Genomic DNA, 18409 nt, shown 5'->3' on the forward strand with positions numbered 1-18409 from the left:
TTAGTCTTCACATGTAGTTGACTTGTATTTCTTCTTTTGTGGATTGCCTACTTATGCCTTTTGCCCATTTTTTTCTGTGGGTATTTCTCACTTTCTTATTGATTGCAAGATCATTTTACATATTAAGGATACTCTTCTTTCAATTGCTGTCTATGTAAAAAAATATTATCAGTATTCCATTTGTCTAGTTTTTTCTGGATTTTTTTTTGCAATGCCAAAGTTGACCATTTTATTTATTAAATCAGTTAACCTTTTTCTTTAGTGTTTCAGTCTTCAGAGTCACTCCAAAAAACTAGCATGTTCATCTGCATTTTATTTTTCCAGTCCTTCTGAGTTACACTGTAGTTATAGCGATTCCTCCAAATCACATTTCTCCTTACTATCCAGAGTTTCTGGAGTGAAAGCATAAGGGACCTTGGAAACCAGAGTGGAAGAAAGATGATTATTGATAGTAACACTTGACACTTCTATTTTTAGTGTGCTATAAGATCACTAATTAGCATACCCCACACACACACATACCTTAGCTTAGCAGGCTCACCCTGGCTGCAATTCATTCACCCTATAGGATACTGAGGTACAGGGCAGGAAAGGCTGTGGTATTCACTTGGTGGGTAACACTCTACCAGGCCAAGACTTAAACCTAGGTTCCTAACTCCCCATCTATGCTTGAATCAAGGTTAGGCAATTTCTTACACATAGGCTGGCAGATTCCCAGGATGCACTCAGACCATCAGGGTATGTTTTCTGCATTAAACACCACTGCTGTCTCTCCCCTCAACCCAGAAAAGGGAAATTGTATAATACATAGGATGGTTGCAACCTGGGGTTTTCTAACTCTGCCTTTGGCCCCAGGGAGGATTGTACTACATTTTTATTCACGGTTAATTTTTGACAACCAGGAAGCCTACTGCAAATGTTCGGCAGGACAAAGGAAAATAGAAGAAATGAGTGGATGGAAAATGCCTTCTAAGTCAGTGAATGGTGTGCTGCTGAGGTCACCTCCGGTGAAAGTTATTCATACTGCAAAGGCTGATGGGGGTTCCCTGTGTGCCAGGCACTGGACTAGGGGCTAGAGAAACAATGAGGCTTTGTAGCCTTGGTATCTGATGAGGACGGTTACATGGGCCACATGGATGGTGAAGGGCTCGATGGCAGCACAGAAAGAGTTCCTGGGGTGGCAGGGGTAGGGGGGATGACCTCTCTGCTAAGACCCAACAGGTGCACAGGAGTTCATCAGGAAAGGGCCGTTCAGCAGGCATGAGAACGGTGAAGACAGCATGTAAACTTTAGAGAGTGTAGTGGGAGGGAACCCTGGAGAGCTGGATTCAGAAAAGACAGTCTTCTAGCACCATGTCATACACTGTCTTTGGGGAAGGACTAGAGCTTGCCCTGCTCCTGCACCCTGCAATGTGTTGCAGACAAATACTCTTACAATACAATGCAATAAAAATGGATTAACAAAAATTACCAGACATTCAAAATACAAACTCCATTTCTTATGAATAGAGTCAACAGATAAAAATTCACTTGTGAAATTACTATGTAAGTTTCTGTTCTTCTTAGTTTCTGTACTTACCTTGTTGCAGACCAGTAACAGTTTGGCTACTGGTATGGGTCCACAAAGCACGTGTTTTGAGCAGCACTGAGCCAGAACATTCTGGGAAGGAGATGGGGTTGGCAGTGTCAAATGCTGCCAAGGTGTTGAGTAAAATGAGGTCTGGTAAGTGTCTTTTGTGTGTAGCAACAAATACTTAGTTGCAAAGAGCAGTTTCAATGGAGTGGTTGAGATAGAAGCCAGACCAAGTAGGTTGATGAGTTCAGCAGCGTTCACAGCAACTAAAAAATGTGGAAGCAAAGATTAATTAAAACATGACATGCTGAGGCTTTATATTGATAACATCTCTTTGTTTACATAATACAGTTAACAAAAATCTATGATTTGACATGGATAAGGACAGCCAGTAACTCGATAAAGTGTATAGTGTTGTAGAGAATGTATCAGTCTGAGTTCAGAGGCCTAGATTATTAAGTGGAGCCAGGCAATCATAAGCTGTGTGACCTTAGGCAAGTCATCACATGCTCTGGTTCTGTTCCTTTGTCTGCCCAATGAAGAGGTTGTGCAAGATCTCTTCTCTGTGTTTACTTCCAGCTTTCACATTCCAGGTTTAAATAATCACTGTAAAAATTGATGCTCCCAAAAATGGTGTGATGTTTCTGAAGTCACTGAACTCTGTTGGCTGTGGCTCTGCATCTTCAAGAGTTCATCCATTGCCTGCAGAAAGGTGCCAGCAAAAACCTTCTCACTTGGTTACATCTAGTAAGATAAACCTGCCCCCCAAACATTTAGGACCCAGAATGTGTGCTAAGACCCTACACATTCACACTGTTGGTATGGAACCCATCTCATGGTCCAGCTGGGAGGAAGAGGAAAGAATCTGAAGGCATCTTTGAGCTGGTTTGGGCTTCAAGAAAGCCTACAGCGAAGGGGGTGGGGGAGTGCGAGTGAGGAGCGAAGTTGGGGTTGTGATGCAAGCCGAACAGGGCAGGCGTCAGGGGGACTCTGCAGTGGGGTAGTTTTTCCTTTTCTGCCCAAACCCCTCTGAAGTGTCAGGGATGCTGGCTGGATCATTGGTCCCCATCCTCGTCCTTTCTATAGCTAGGAAATTAACCTATCATCTGTCTTTACAGTCCCTGATATCACAGCATCCAAATTCAGGAAATTACGAAGTGTCCTTGCAAATCTTTCTCACATCCATTATGTATTATCTTTGAACAATACTCCTAGCTCTATAGACTTTACTATGACACTGTGTCCTGCATTCCTTTCTGGGCAGAATTAGTAGAGGCACTGTGTGGTCACAGACACATACGCACCCCCACACACACCTACACGCACATACACGCACACACACCGTTTATACAGTCAGAGCAGAAGAAAGTGGTTCCGTAGGCCCAGGTAAACAATGTTACCACGTGCTCCCTGTTGAGTGGCTCCCTGATAATGGGCAGGTTTGAAAGCAGGGGCTGTTTCCTTGAGTCCCCTTGTAGCTTCACACCATTGTCTGCTCATTAAGTGAAACGGGAACGAACCATTTGGGTGACCGCGACCACATCTGGCTGAAGTGCCCAGCTGTTGCTCTTGCCTCTTTTCAGTTTTCAATCCCTGTGATGTGGACTCATTATGACTGTGATCGTTCCTGATGACATTAATGCACTGTGCGGCTTCTCCGTCGCCCGTGCCATCTGCTCCCATCAGCCCTTTGGGGTAAGTGGTAGGTAATTGTTTCCCATCGGTAGTCCATTTTCTCAGATAAAGGATGTGAGATTCAAAAATAAACATCCACTCTGAGTCATTGCAGTGAGGCCAGTGTGGGTGTGGGGGCAGCCGTCCCATCTGCCACAAGTAGTGGGTGAAGTTGCTTTCCCTGTAATTCAAGTCGAAGGGCAATTTGATTCATTAACAGTGGCTTTGGGAGAGGAGGAGGTTCAGAGAGAGAGCAGAGGCCAAAAAATAATCTCTGAGAGTTCTTCTAAACCAGCAGGATCAGTGCAAAAGAGGAGAGAGAATGGAGAGAGAAATCGGCGGTTCATCAGTGAAGGCTTGTGAGTGGATGAGAATCAAAGTTAAGAGCCCGTGCACTTTCAGGGATGGGAAACGGGCTTGGCCTACCGTGCCAGCTTCTTAGCTATGGTTAGCTATGGCTTCAGCTTCCTCACCCAGGACCACAGGTTCCAGATCAGCATTGAAAATGAGGTGTGCCTGGAGCATCAGGCAGGGTTCTGAAGGTAGGCAAGCAAAGAGGGCAAGATGGGTCAGTGCCATAGAGGAACCAAAAGACCAGGTCCCAGAAGTCATGAGTGGGGAGGAATGTGATTTAGTTGCCTCTTCCCTGCCTCCCAAGATCACTGACAGGGCTTGCTTTGTTTATTCAATTGAGGACATTGCATCCTGAGGTTCACTTTTAACTGCTTTCCTTCAAGAACTGCCTCACAGCATCCTCGGTTTGACTTTTGCCTCTGTTCAAATCTCATCCCGATGTACACCGTCATTTATTCAACAAACATTTATTGCATGCCTGCCGGATGCTGCGCTACAGTCTCACTGGGAGGTTGCTAAGGGCCCTGGAGCTGGGCAGGCCCAGATTTGCCATTTGCTGCTGTTACCCTGCGCACATCTGTAACTCCTCCAAACTTACGTTTCCATGGCTCCTCAATGGGGTAATTGTACAGTTTCCGATGATTGTCATGAGAATCAAATGAGAGAGCATATGGCTCAGGCCAGAGGGAGAAAAGGCCTCCATATACATGGGGGCTGGACACTGAGCGTGCTTCCTTTCACATACTCCCACGGGCTCCTCACATGTCCTGTCACCCCTGTGGTCCTCTCAGGCCTCCTCTACCAGCCAGGGCCCACTGGCTGCCTCTGCCCCCTCAGGCCCTGATTTCATAGCTCCTGGGCCCAGCTGCTGGGTGGGGCACCCAGCGGGCAGCTGAGCTGTTCTGGAGGGTCACACTCCTGCCACTTTTCCTGCCATTCCAGTGCTCCTCAGTTAGAAGAAGATCCCCAAACACCAGGCTTGCTCCAATCGCAGCCAGTTCTGCTAATTTATTCATGTTATTTTATTTTCTGTACTGGTGGTTAGGGCCTCCAGCAATTTTATGCAAATTTATGAACCTTATGCAAATGAGGGCATCCCTAGACTAATTGCACACAGAACGGAAGCTTTGTGGGTACCTCCCCCATTCAAGTGTGCCCTGACTCCTTCTCATCCCTTAAATTAATCCCAGCCCCCCATCCCTGTGTGTGCCCAAGACCAGCAGCCTCCCCCTCCACCGGTCGCCCCACCTGCAGGCTTCTCAGCAGCCATTTTGGAACATTTGCCATGGTTGGTGGCTACTTGGTGTCCCAGCAAACCCTAGCCTTTGGGGTCACACCTTCAAGTCTGTTTTTATTTTACATCATTTGAATCTCACCAGCTTCATCCAGTCCTCCCAGGACAGGTAAGACCAGCCCAGGGCAGCCTGGAACCTGCCAGGGGCTCATAGAGCTGGCCTGACGCTGCCCCTCTGGGTAAGGGCAGAGTTGTGTGTGGCCTTCCTGCCTCTGCAGCATTCTGTCACTAGGCCTAGTCTTTGTCCCAGCACACTGACAACTAATCCTCTGGAAGGTGCTGTCTTAGGTGGACTTCCCTAGAAGCAGAGCCTGAGACAGGTTTCTAGGTGCAGGTGACCTTTTGAGGAAGGACTCTCAGTAGAAGCCCATGAGGGAAGTAAAATAGAGGAAAAGGTGAACAGGTGTGGGTTCAGCTAAAGTCTTGACTCTGCCTGATCTGTTGGGGAGCTTGGTAGTGCCCACCTGAAGGCAGGGTGGTGGGCTTTTACATCTCCTCCCTTACATAGGCATGGGCTGCCAGGAGCCCCAGAGGAGGGGGTGGTAATCTCCCTGGCATCTCAATGGGTAGTCTCCCATCTGGGAAGTGGTCAGCCAACACACAGCAGCTGGCAGAGGGGTGTGCCAGCCCAGGTAGGGCACCAACAACATTTCCTACTGGAACTAAAGAAAGAACTGGGTCACAGCCCCTGAGACCAAGGCCTTTACATTTCTTCAGTTTGCTTGTTTGTTTAACCTAACTTAACCTTAGCATCCCTGTAAAGCAGGTTTTTCAATCATGCCCATTTTATAAATGTGATAACTAGTACTCTAGGCAGGTTGCCACCTGTTTCCAAGGTCCTCTGCCCAGGGAACCTGCTAGACAGAGAAGAGATTTGAACTTGGACTGACTTTCCTGCCATCCTGTCCTGCCTGGCAATGGGCCAGGACTTTTGTCTCCAGCCACTCAGATGTCCAAGGTCAGATGTGCCACTTCAGAACCCTTACATGTCTAGCTTTTCTCAAGAGCCCTCCTTCTCTTATTCTCCCTTTTGTGTGGCTTCTTTTACAAAACCCATCATAGAGTGTGTGGGCGGCAGGGGCGGGAGTGAGTGGTGTGCACTGGAGTCAGAGGGGACAAGAAGCAGAGAGAAAGCAGTCCCATCCTCTCTGAACGCTCCCTTCCTGCCGCTTCTTCCCGCCTCCCTCCTCACCCCACCCCAAGCCTCCCTCCTCCCTCCCTTCCTTTCTTAGGCCCATTCCCCCACCTTCATTTCCTTCTAACTTCTCTTCTCCTCTCCCTTCCCTCCTTGCCTCTTGCTTCCTCTCCCTCCCTCCACACTTCCTTCCCAGCCTCCCTTCCTTCTCCTTCCCTCCCCACACCCCCTCCTTTTCTCCCAACCGCCTTCCCCCTTCCTTTCCTGCTACCTTTCGGCCCTGCCTTACCCCTTTCTCTCCCCTCCTCCATTTCTACCCCATCACCTTCCTTCCCCCTGCTCTCCTCCGCTTCCTAGTCCCTTCCTGCCTGCCTGCCACTTCACCCCCTCACCCTCCTCTCCTGCCTCCTAAAGGGCTGCCACCTCCCACCCCCAGCCCCTGTCCCCAGATAAGCCAAGGTCTTGCCCTGGTGGCTGAGGGCAGATAAGCAGCACGGAGAAGGTGGCACCTCATTTTAGGGACCCCTGCCCAGTGGAGAGGAAGAGCCGGAAGGGGGATGGGGACCATGCCTGGACTGGAGACTGAGAGAGGAGAGGCCAAGACAGACCTGAGCTGAACCTGGATCTACCTGTACGTGGCAGTGTAGCTCAATAAGGACGCCCAGGAGACACTGGGTGGAAGCAGATGGTGACTGGAGGGGATCAGTTTATCTTGACTGGGGGAACAGCCTGCCACCAGGGAGCCCCGACTACATGTGCCTAAGAGAGGACCATGCTGTGGGTCCACATGGCTGAGAAAAACTAAATTGCCATGATGACGGGTGCTCCATGCATAGGCCCCAGACTCGCCGCCTTGTGGCCCTTCGTACAGGCAGCAAGTCCACAGCTAACCCACCCTCCCCTTGAGAAGTAGTCCCCATGCAGAGCAACTGACTGAGGAGTGGAACCAGAATTATTAGAGCTGACATTGCAACAGGGCTTCCCATGTGTCTGGCACTGTGCTAAAGTCTCCCCACTTTACAGATGAGGAAACAGAGGCACAATAAGTCACAGAGCTGGTGAGTGGTAGAGACAGGATTCCAACACAGAAGGTCCGGCTCCAGAATCTGGGCCCTTGACCCCTACCCTGACAGCCTCCTTGTGCTCATTGTTTTGCTCTTCAGGATGCCCCCCAAGAGGTTCAGAGAGCAGATGAGAGATCACTTTGGTACCATTTTCTCAAGACAGCAGCCAGAGAAGCAGTGCCATTTCTCTGGGGCAGGTAGCCACAAAGCTGGGAGTGTTTCTCTGCCCTTTCCCTGCAGTGATGGGCTGTGTGCCTGTGGGTTTCCGAATCTTTGGTCCTGTATGGTGGTTCTGGGTAAACCTCAAGCCATTGGAAATCTATTTCCCCAGGAACAAGATAAAGACGTGCATTTCTGCTCTCCTTGGGACTTGTCCTGGGAGCCACCCCACCCTACTGCATGAACCTTATATCAGGCCCTCTCTTCCTTCCCTGCGGGTGACAGTGCCACTCTTTACACCATGGCCCAGGGGACTGGACAACTGGAATGAGTCACACGAGAGGCACAGCTTTGCAGTGAGGGAAGGAAGTCCATCACCATGTGTCCCAAGTAAACCCTCTATGAGTGGGGCCACGAAACTGTCACCTTCCAAGATCCCTTCCCGTTTAGGCATCTGTGACAATAGTAGATTTGTGGAGGCCTTCCCCTGTTTCAGGCTCTTTACAAGCATTATTGCTCCTCCTCCCAGCACCTCTAAAAGGCAAATATCCTTATTCCCACTTTAGAGGTGGGGAAACAGACTTGGAGAAGGTACGTGACCTCCTGACCCAAAGTCCCACAGGTCACTTGACCCCCAGTTCTCTACTTACCTCACACAATATCTTTCTGCTGGGGTCAGAGAAGAACTAGGAGGTCTGCCTTCTAGCACCTTCCAATCTGCTTTTCTAACCCTCAGCAGAGGCTCTGAGTCTCTTACAGACCCAAATCCCTCCTCACCACTCTCTCTGCCTTCTCCTGCCTGGTCTCCTTCCTTTCTTTTTCCCAGATTCCAGTTCCTGCCACCTGCCTGCCCAGCTACAGCCTGAAGGGGGAGCAATTGGGATGGTGGAGGAAATGGGCCCTTTGTTTCTCTGTCCCGGCACTCCCAGTCCTGACTCAATTAGCTACCCTGTTGTAATAAAAATCTCAAGCTAGAGGTTACACTGGGCTTAGGACACAGCCGGAACACACGTGTGAGTGTGCAAGGACGTGTGTATATGATCATGTGATCATGGGTGCCTGCGTGATTGAGCAGACATGTGTGTGAGGGTGCAGTGTAGTCACGTGTGAGTGAGCATGTGTAGGTGTGCGTGTGTGCATGCACACTCAGTATCTGTAATAAGGAGCAGAGTAGATTTCAGCAGATTAGGAAAGGCATGTCCTGTGTGCTCATTCGGCAGCCCGTTCTCATGGTGATGTACTTAGTGGATAGCTAAAGCCAGGGAGCCAGGTGGCTGCCGGATGTGTGTACCCCAGCTTCATGGAGCCCATCTTCCAGCCACCTTCAGTGCTGCGAAGCAGGGCTCTGGGTGGCCTTCGAACTGGAGCTCTCTTGCGTTTGTGGGGTATGTCAGCAAGGTGCAGGACTGGAAAGGCGGGCTGGGACTGGGAAACCTCATGGCAGTTGCGGGGAGCAGGAGGGAAAGGGAGGCCTTTGGGCCTAGGAATTGTGAGGAAAGGCAGGCTCCACAACCCCTAGGGAGGGCAGATGCTATTGGCTTCTGGGACCTCAGGAAAGGAGCAGGGCAAGGCAGCAGTGGGAGGGGCGCTAAGAGGACTGAAGGGGCAGATAAGGCTTTGGCTAGGACCTCCCAGCCAGTTGCCTCAGCCTGAAACTAAGGGAGGAAAGAGAAGCTGGAAGGCCAGTTGTCATGTCCAAGGAGGACCCGGATCACTTAAGTGCTTCTTCCCAAAGGCTTTGGGGAACCTGCCTACATGGTCCAACCCCCTGCCCCCACACCCCTGGCGCTGCCTGACAGGCCGAACCTCACTGCATTCTCATTGTGAGGGTTGCCATCTACAGTGCAGGCGAGGCTGAGGCTCCTGCGATTCCTGGAGTGCTGGAAGTTAGGTCCAGTGGCACATCAGGTTCTTTCGCAGCACACTTCTGTGCTAAGAGCAGGCAGCTTCTGATAGGTAACCTGCCAGCAAGGGGAAAGCATGGGTATTGTAGACACAAGCCTCCAAAGACATAGACTGAGGACTAATTCCAGCAGACATGCATCTCCATCTCTTCATCTTTGCTCTGCAAGCTGGAGCAAACAGTGGAGTCATTAGGGGAAATAAGATAATAAGGCAACTGAGTGGCCTCTGCACGTCCTGGTGCCAGGAAGAGAAGAAAGCCGGGGAAATGTGTTTGCAACCTCTGATCACTCCCTGGGAGTTGAAGCATTTTTGGAATTTCCCACAGCTGAGTCCCCACTGAAGATGTGTTAACCAGGAGAGCCTCCTGAGCCTCTGTCCCACCTGCCCCCTGTGACCTGTGTGGCAAGCTTTGCTGGAACGAATGCTTTTGCTGCCCTTGCTCAGAGTTCTCTTTCAGTTCACACCTCCTCAGTCCCCATTTACAGGAAAGATGAGGTATGGAATCGTAAAGGGAAGTGCTCCCTGCATCCTCCACTCTCATCCAAGACAGCAACAGCATTTGTCCAAGAGACTAAGTCAACCTAGCCAGTGCCCACCCCCTTGAGGCCCCTTCTGACTCCAGCTGCTCTTGGGATTTATGATATTCAAATGAGATTGAGGTTATCCAGGGTGAATGAGGCTGCTGCTTGTCCCTCCTTTCTCTGGAGGGGACTGCAGACTGTAGCTCTTCACCTTCTTCAAGAATTATTTTTGAAAATGGAGTTAGATGGGATGGAGTAGATACAGGCCCCGGGTGGGAGAGGGAGATGCCCCGGACATCCATTCAAACCCTACGGTTGCCTATTCTTAGCTAAAAAGGAATAGGAACAAGGGCTTCAGAACCTGATCAGAAGACCTGTGTGCACTTGAGCTCTTTAGGAGGTTTGTGGAGTGGGCTCACCATTGGCATGCATATGCACCTACACTGGGTGTGAGCCCCGGGCCCTTTGCAACCATCAGGTCCTATGGGGAACTGAACTCATCACAGTGGGAAGGGAATGCTTCATCGCCTCTTCTGAGAATCTGTTTTAATTTTCTACTGCCTCTTTTCTTTTGCCACATCTCTGGGCTCTCCTAAGCTGACAGAATGCAGTCAGGTGACCCAGAAACCCCCACGCAGACCAGCACTGGCCAGGACTCATGCCTTCTGCCCCGTGGCTGATCACACTTCCCGGATGCCTGCGCAGACCAGGCCAGGCCACCAGAGTGAGGCTGACTGACGTGCTTGCAGGCGGAGTCTGCGGGATTCCAGCAAGGTGCCATTTCCATATTCTCTGGCAATAACTAATTAGCGATTATAAGGCTCTTTGAAATATGAAGTGCTGCATGATAATATCTGTAATGAGCCTGATTCTTTCCCACTTGCATGCGAGTCGGGGGGAGTAGGTTTTACACCTATTAAAGGGGAGTTGGGCTGCAAGGCAGGTTTCCTTTCGTGAGGGGCATCAGTGTCCTGGTCTGAGTGAGGCGTCCTGGAGAGGGGGCATGGGAAGGCAGCTACTGACAAAGTGGCACTTGGCTGCCTGCCCTTCGCCAGTCTTCTGCTCCCCACTACACCCAGGTCAGCTGCTTACTAGCTTCTAATTTGCCCTCCCCTGGGTGGGAGAAGGAGGTGGGGGTGAGGATGATGGATTGGAAGGGGGGCAGAGAAAGGTGGAGTTAGGGTGAGGAGAACGAGTTGGGCTCGTGGTCTTCTTAATGTGATTTAGAATTTCATATTAATATATCACCTCAGAAAAAAATTAATGAGAAACGTGAAGAAAATAGGATAATGAATATGATAATATATGGGGAGTGCTTTGGGCTTCATGGAACAAAGGTGCAAGGAATTATTGCTATGATTTTCTCATGGTGCATATATATTTTTATTAAACTCTAAAAAAATGCCAGTAGATTCACTTCTTTGCAAGGTATTAACACCCCGCAGAGGAGTCGTTCTTCAATTAGTTCCCTGAGCCTCGGCCCACCTCTTGGCTGCTTTTGCGTCACTCTTCTGGAGACTTCCAGCTTGAGGGACAGGGAGAGTAGATTAGAACACTCAGCAGCTTTGCCCAGAGTGTCTGGAGCACATGTGCCTGGGGAGCTGGCTCCCTGAGCAGGTGGGGTGAAAGATGGCTGGCTGCCTGGAGGGAGGGGAGCCAAATGGAGCCAAAAGTCAGGGCTCTAGGTGGCAGCCAGAGGGAAAGGACAACTCACTCATGTTCAGTCTTCTGGCCTATTTCCACTGCTCAAGGGTTCACGTGGGCCAGACATCTTTTTGATGATTTCAACATAATTAAATGTAAGTTCTCACCTGGAAGGGAACTTGGTGGGGATACCTTGCCAAGGGGCCAAAAAGAGTAGGACTATGAAGACAACCAGAGTCCCTTTTTATTTGCGGTTTCCCTTTACCAGTGGCTCTCACAGCACCGTCCCTGGACACCAGCAGCAGCATCACCTTGATACAAATGCATGAACTGTGTGCTAAAGCTAAGTAGGTGATGGGAAGATCTGGGACACTGAATGTCACAGGCCGAAGGCCCCAGAAGGCTGATTCTAAGATGGACTTCTGCCTGTGGACTGTTCCTTAGGGAATGCCCCTGGGATCAGTGCCTATGGGAGGGAGTGGGGGTAGCAGAAGCCATCAGAAGGGAAAGCCAGGCTGTGGTGAAGGCACAAGGACAGCCTTGGCTGTCCCACAAGGAGCTCTGGTGCTCCGATGGCCCATTAGACTTGCAGTGAGTTGAGGCAAGACAGCCAGACCTTCATGCCCCTCCTCAAACAGTCACTGGATGTGGGCCACGCTGGGAGGAACATGGTCGCAGTCTTGGCACCTCTCAGCAGCTCGGGCTGTCTCTAAAGAGGTCAAGATCTAAGAGCTGGCTAGAAAGAGCACTAGACAGTGAGCTCCCCCCCCCCCCCCTGAAAGGGGTTCTGGGTGCTGCATCACAGCACCCACCACCCTGGACTGTATAATTTTTGTTGCTACCTGTAAACAGGAAGCCCAAGTGAGCCCCCATTCTCACTCCCACCCTACACAGAGGCACAGATCTCTCACTTCCGTCTGCACACTTCAGGAATCTTGTACCTAGCCAGCATTCAACAGAGATGCTGCTGAAAAATGCAAAGCCTTCAGGGTCAGAGGGCCACGGGCCTCACCCCTAGTTCTGCCACTCACCAGTTGGGTGACCTTGACTATATCTTGCTCCACCTCTCTGAGCCTGCTTGTCAGTAGGAATTGTTATGAGTATTAGATGTCACTTTTCATAAGGGATCTAGGAAATTGTTTCCATTCATTCATTACATATTTCTTGAGAGCCAACTATATATCAGGCTAGAAATAACCTCCCTGCCCTCATGGAACTCAGAGTCTAATGGGGAAGGATGGACAGAAGTTCAATAAACACACAAATATTTAACTATGAATTATGATGTTCCAAAGGGACACAACAGTGTCAAAGATGCAAAGGTACCTAATTTAGGTGTGGGGAAGGGTGTTGGTCATCCTTCAGATGGACATTAATTGAGGAATGAAGGGTGAAGAGTCTTCTGGGAGCAATGGGGGATGGAGACGGCATTTGGAGCAGAAGAAATAGATTCAAAAGGCCTGAGGCAGGAAGGGCCTTGGTTCCTTAAGGTGTGAGGCAAGGTGGGTAGGAGTTGGGTGCAGAGCTCTGAGAGTTGTGCCAAGGATTTTAAGACCAGTGAAGTGAGAAGCCACCAGAAAGTTTTCAGTGGAAAAGCGACAATGATCTCTCTGGCTGCAGTGTGGAGGGCAGATTGTGGGCATGGGTGACAGCATCTTGGGACTATGGGTGGCTCTGTCCTGGTGAGAGATGATGGCAGCTGGGACCAAATGGAGATGGAGAGCTGTGGACAGGTTCCAGATAGATCTTGAAGGGAGAGCTGACAGGACCCAGTGGTTGTTTGTGGTGAAGCAAGGAGTGAAGGAGAGAAAGGTCTCAGCTTCAGTTCCTTGGTTTTGGGGTTGAACAGCTGAGTACAGGGAGTTGGTGGACCCAAGCTTCAAACCAGGCAACACAGTTCTGGAACCTGAGCTCAAACACACTATACTTTGATGCCCCTCACAGCATCAGCGGGTGCTAAACAGGCATCTACATGGGCCATGTAAGCAGCTTACCGGGATCTTCCCATAGCCCTCATTTGACCACTGGGGAACCTGAAGGTTCAGAGGTCCAGTAATTGCCCCAGGTCACCCAGCTAGAAAGGGGCTGACCAAGAGTCCAAACCCAAGTCTGTCTGATTTCAAAGGTCCTGCTGTAGCCACCATACTGCACCTTCCCCCAGAGCCATCACACTGTCCTCAAGAGACACACCAGATATCTCCCTCTCCTATTCCTTGATACGCTCTCAGAATCTCCTTGGAACTTAAGTCTTCATCCCTAGTCCATCTATCCATCCCTCAGTGCATCCAGGCAGCCAGCCATGTCTTGCCTCAGCCATGTGCTTAGTTCTGCTCTGGGTCATATGATACATTCAGAGTGAGTATAACACAGTGTCCCTGACCTTGGGAATTTTTCAATGTCATTGGAGAATAACAAGGACCATGTGTGAAGCTCTTCTTGGTATCTTATGCACCTTCACGAGGTTTTACCAGTGATGCTTACCATGCTTAGCATGAACCTTCCGCAGATCCTCATCTGAATTCTGCCAAACACCACACAAGCTTCGAAGAGGATCCTGGGCTCCAGAAAGGAATGCAATCTGGCTGACACCTTGATAGCAGCCTTATGACATCCAGCAGAGGACCCAGTTAAGCTCTGCTCAAACTCCTGACCTGACCCAAAGAAATGGTGAAAATGCACATGGTGACAAGCCACTAGGTTTGTGCTAATTTGTTATGCAGCAACTCATTCTGATGGCCACAGCAATATATGTCATCCCACATTCTCCCCTCCAATGTGAGTGACCCTGACATTCCTCCCATTGAGAGGTGGAGTGCAATTCCCCTCACCTTGAGTCCAGATGGATTTGTGACTCCTTCGACCATAGAGGACAGTGGAAGTGATACTGATCTTCAAGACTGGGTCATAAGAGGCAATGCAGCTTCCACCTTGTCACTGGATCCCTTGCCCTTGGAGCTCTGAGCTGCCATGTAAGAAGGCTGACTCCTCAGGCTTCTGTGCTGTGAGGCTCCATGCAACCTCTCTGGTTGGTTGTCCTAATCTTCAGGCTAGCCCAGCACAGACTCTAGGCATGTGAGAGAACAAACCTTCAGATGATGTCAGCGTCCAGCCACTGAGTCACTTCCAGCCTTCTAGTTCTTTCCAACTGAGGTCATAAACATCATGGAGCAGAGACAAGTCATCCCTACTGTGCGCTAAGCAAATCTTTGACCCACAGAATCCATGGACATAATAAAATGGCTGTTGTTTTACATTACTGAATGTAAAACAATTTCTTAATGTAAATTGGGGGCAGTTTGTTACACAATAGCAATCATAAAATATGCCCAAACCCCAAATCCATGGGGTGGGGAAGTAAGCTCTACCTACTCTAATGTGAAGTACTACAAATTCACGTGGCAAATGGCATAAATGTATAATTTTAATATAGCAAGGGCCTGAATGATCAGGAGCAATACCACAATCTACCATAGAACCTTATATCCAGTTATGTTAAGGATTCAGCTGAGGCCCAGAGAAGGCTCCTGCTTTGTCCGTGATCACACAGTATCAGTGTCAACGCTTCCAAATCAGCCCTGGTGGGCATCTAGGACTGTCCATATCTGTGCATTTGCCGCACCCCGAGCTGGACCTGGTTGAACAAACTTGACCTGAGAATGACCTTCCCAGTGAAAGAGGAACCCAGTGAATGTAGACCCTGAATGATTTCCTTAGCTTTCAAAAGCCCTGGGCTGGTACCTGTTGTAAATGGTTGCGCAGTATCGATATTTATTGGACTTTGCAACCTATGAGTCTGTTTCGTGGCTGCACACCCATGATGGGTCACCACTTTTTTTTAAAGATTATAAATGTAACATGCAAAAATCATATTTGTTACATTTATACATATTTATATCATACATTTGCAGTATATAGAGGCACTCAGAGTATATATTATTTATAAGCATTGCTGCAGCTCAGGTTTGTTCGAAAGGCTCAGAGCGAGAGTGTGTTTGTAAAGTGCTCCAGGGTCCTCTGGGATGAGGGCAGCTATGTAAGTGTAAGTCATTATCATTAAACTAAACTGCCTTCCTCCGATTACTGACAGCACCAAAGAGGTTCTCCCGCCTCCCCAGCCCCCACGCCCGATCTGGTAATGCTGGGATAATATAAAGATAATATTACTGTAATAAGTGCTTTGCAGCATTTATGCCTTTATTAGCAGCAGCCATATTGTAAGGAAGGGAGAGGCCCCCAGAAGTGCCAAGCGGTTAGTGCCGAGGGAGGAACGCTCAGAAAGGAGAGCAGAACTCCAGGTCCAAGCTGAGTGCAGGGGCAGTATGGCAGGAGGGGAAATTCTTGCTCCTCATTCCTCCCATAAAGCCTGTTTCCAATTTCAATTGACCCCCAATATCCTACCGAGTCCTGCTGGGTCTGGGGTTGGGTGGGGAGTTATTGATATAGGGGACTTCTGGAATTTTAGCCCCAGGGACATCCCACTACATTTTGAATGGCTTCCAAACCCAGGGGAGGCCCCGAATTGACTGCAGAGAACCACACTTTGATTGGGGTCACAAAGCCATGGGCTTCCCAGAATGAAATTAATCTTCATGGCCAAACAGCTTCATTGGTTGCTCTCCTGTAGCTATGACACAACATAAAAATAAGAAGGAACTTCTGAGTACTTCTTACATCTGACAAAGGGCCCCTTTTCTCTTGGAGTTGCATGTAAGTTACAGTTGTTACAGGTTGTATATATCTTCTTGCCATACCCTTGTGATGTGGAGAAATGTGTTCTTTACAGATCTTATATCTCAGAGCACTGAGAAATCTGGGAGTTACACCCACCATCTCATTTGTGCTCTGTGAAGCTTGTCTTATCTATCATCCCCATCGTACAGATATGGAAACTGAGGCCCAGGAGGGTTGAGAGAGTGGAGCAAGGCCGTATGTCAGAAAGAATCAGAACTAGAGTTCAGACCTTTAGACCCAAGGTCAGCGTCTCTTTCTTTCAGGCTGTCCTGCCAAGGGAGGATTAGTATAGCAGAAAGGCACCTACCTTCCACAGCTTTCCTCTGGAGAAGACAACATCAGAAGGGAGAAGGTCAATGTACTGGTTATCTATTACTGCATAGCAAAACCCTGAACTTAATGGTATAGCACAGCCATAGCATTTTATCCTTACCTCCCAGGGTTCTGGGATGACTGAGCCCAGTGAGCCAGCTGCACCTGGGAGCCTCTCATGCCGCTGCAGTCAGATGGCTGGAGGAGGGGACATCCCCACCTCTCTCTTCTCTCACAAGTCTGGTGCTCGTGCTGGGAAGTCTCCAACAGCTGGGGGCTGGCACAGCTGGGGCCCTGGTCTCTCTGTGTGGTCCCTTCACAGCCTCTCCAGCACGGTGGCCTCAGAGCAGCTGGATTTCTTCCATGGCAGCTCCCAAGGTGGGTGTCCTGTGAGAGAGAGCCAGGTGGAAGGTGTATCCCCTTTTCTCACATGGCCTTGGAAATCTCACAGCATCACTCTGTTACTCTTGTTCTAACTGTTTGTTAGAAGCGAGTCATGAAAGCCAGCCCAGACTCAAGCGGAGGGAGTTTGGGGGCCATCCTTTCATGGAAGGACTGCCAGAGAATTTGGGGGCATGTCTCAAAACCACCACAGCTTTGTTCTCTCAATACTCTAAGCAGGACTTGGGCCAGGGTTACCACCTTCTCCCTACCTCTCCTCCCGCCTGCCTCCTGTAACTGCCAAACTGCCCTGGGCTCCAGCATGATCTGCTGAGGCGAGCCGGGCCCTGGGTGACGGGACCATGCTCAGGAGCTGATGACGCCAAAAGGCCGCAGCCAGGCCAGGCTCCCAGGGGGGTGACCCATGTCCTAGTTAAGGAGACACAAAGCCACTCACACTCAAAAGCCCCATAAGAGGGCCTCAGTGGGAGCTGCTCACAGGGGTGGCAGCCCAAGTGACTGCCCCTGGGCTAGAGCTACTGAGAAGGTGTGTTTGCCTTTTGGCTGAGATGCTTTAAAACCCAAGCGACTCAGTTTCATTTTGAACCTGACAGATAAAAGACCGACTTTGACTGAGAATATTAACTTGCTGGCTTCTGTCCAAGAAAGCTGAACAGATGAGGAAATAATATAAAATAAAAGGCGTCTGCAAACACTGATTGTCGGCTGCTTTCCAGAAAATACGCCCACTGTTATGTGTAACACTCCCTGAGTCTTTCATTTCTTGGCCCCCTCCCTCTTTTTTGCTCCTGGTGCCGAAGGAACTGCCTTCTCTTATTTAGAAAAAAAGACAGAAAGAAAGAGAGAAAGGGGACATGTGCTAAAAACAGCCCCCAGCTCCTCTCCAGGAGGCACCAAGTAGGTGGGCCCACAGGCTAGAGCTTCTTCTGGTTCCTCCATGAGGTCAGCCCCCTGAGAACCTGGCCTTGGGGTCCCCGTGGAGAAGGTTGTCCCTCTGGGGCAGCCCCTCCTCTGTCCCCTGCTTCAGGCACTAGAGCCTGGGGAGCAACTTCTGGCTGTGGTACCTCCTCCAGGAAGTACAGAAGGCCTGGGAAGTTGTCCCTTCTGCAATCACTCACAGACTGCCCTGTGACTGGCCCTGTGAGGCAGTAGGGAAGAGAGAGGAGGGATGCTGGGAGTAGAAGCTGCCAGAAATACTCTGCTTGGCCCTTCCACTCCCCACACCATGGCTCCTGCTGCCTCTGTGGCTGCCCCTTAATTGGGGGCATGAGGCCTTCACTAGGAGGGGCCATATCTGCCATGCCTTAGCCTGCAATCTAAGAATACAGGATGACTTGTGTATTAGTTTGTCAGGTACCACTGACAGGGTGGCTGAAACAACAGAGATGTCCCGTCTCACGGTTCCAGAGGCTGGAAGTCTGAGCTCAAGGTGTGGGCAGGGAGGTGCCCTCAGAGGGCAGAGAGGGAGACTCTGGCCCAGGCCTCTCTCCTCGGTTTGTACATGGCTCTCTTCTCCCCAGGTCCTCGCATGGCCTTCCCTCTGTGTGTCTGCGTCCAAACCCGAACTCTTCTCTTAAGGACACCACCAGTCAGATTGGATTAGGGCCTGCCCCAGTGATCTCCGTGAAGACTGTCTCCAAA

At 49.9% G+C, this 18409-nt stretch overlaps 1 long non-coding RNA gene across 1 annotated transcript; it reads right to left on the reverse strand.

The window, feature by feature from the left end:
- Positions 1-318: 318 nt before the first annotated feature.
- Positions 319-16738, reverse strand: LOC118909249 (uncharacterized). Its single transcript, XR_008995325.1, has 3 exons — positions 16488-16738; positions 1580-1839; positions 319-414 (listed from the first exon to the last, which is right to left on the reverse strand). It is a non-coding gene; the product is annotated as an uncharacterized LOC118909249 (long non-coding RNA).
- Positions 16739-18409: the final 1671 nt, after the last annotated feature.

This window comes from Manis pentadactyla, chromosome X, assembly GCF_030020395.1.
Source record: "Manis pentadactyla isolate mManPen7 chromosome X, mManPen7.hap1, whole genome shotgun sequence".
NCBI lineage: Eukaryota > Metazoa > Chordata > Mammalia > Pholidota > Manidae > Manis > Manis pentadactyla.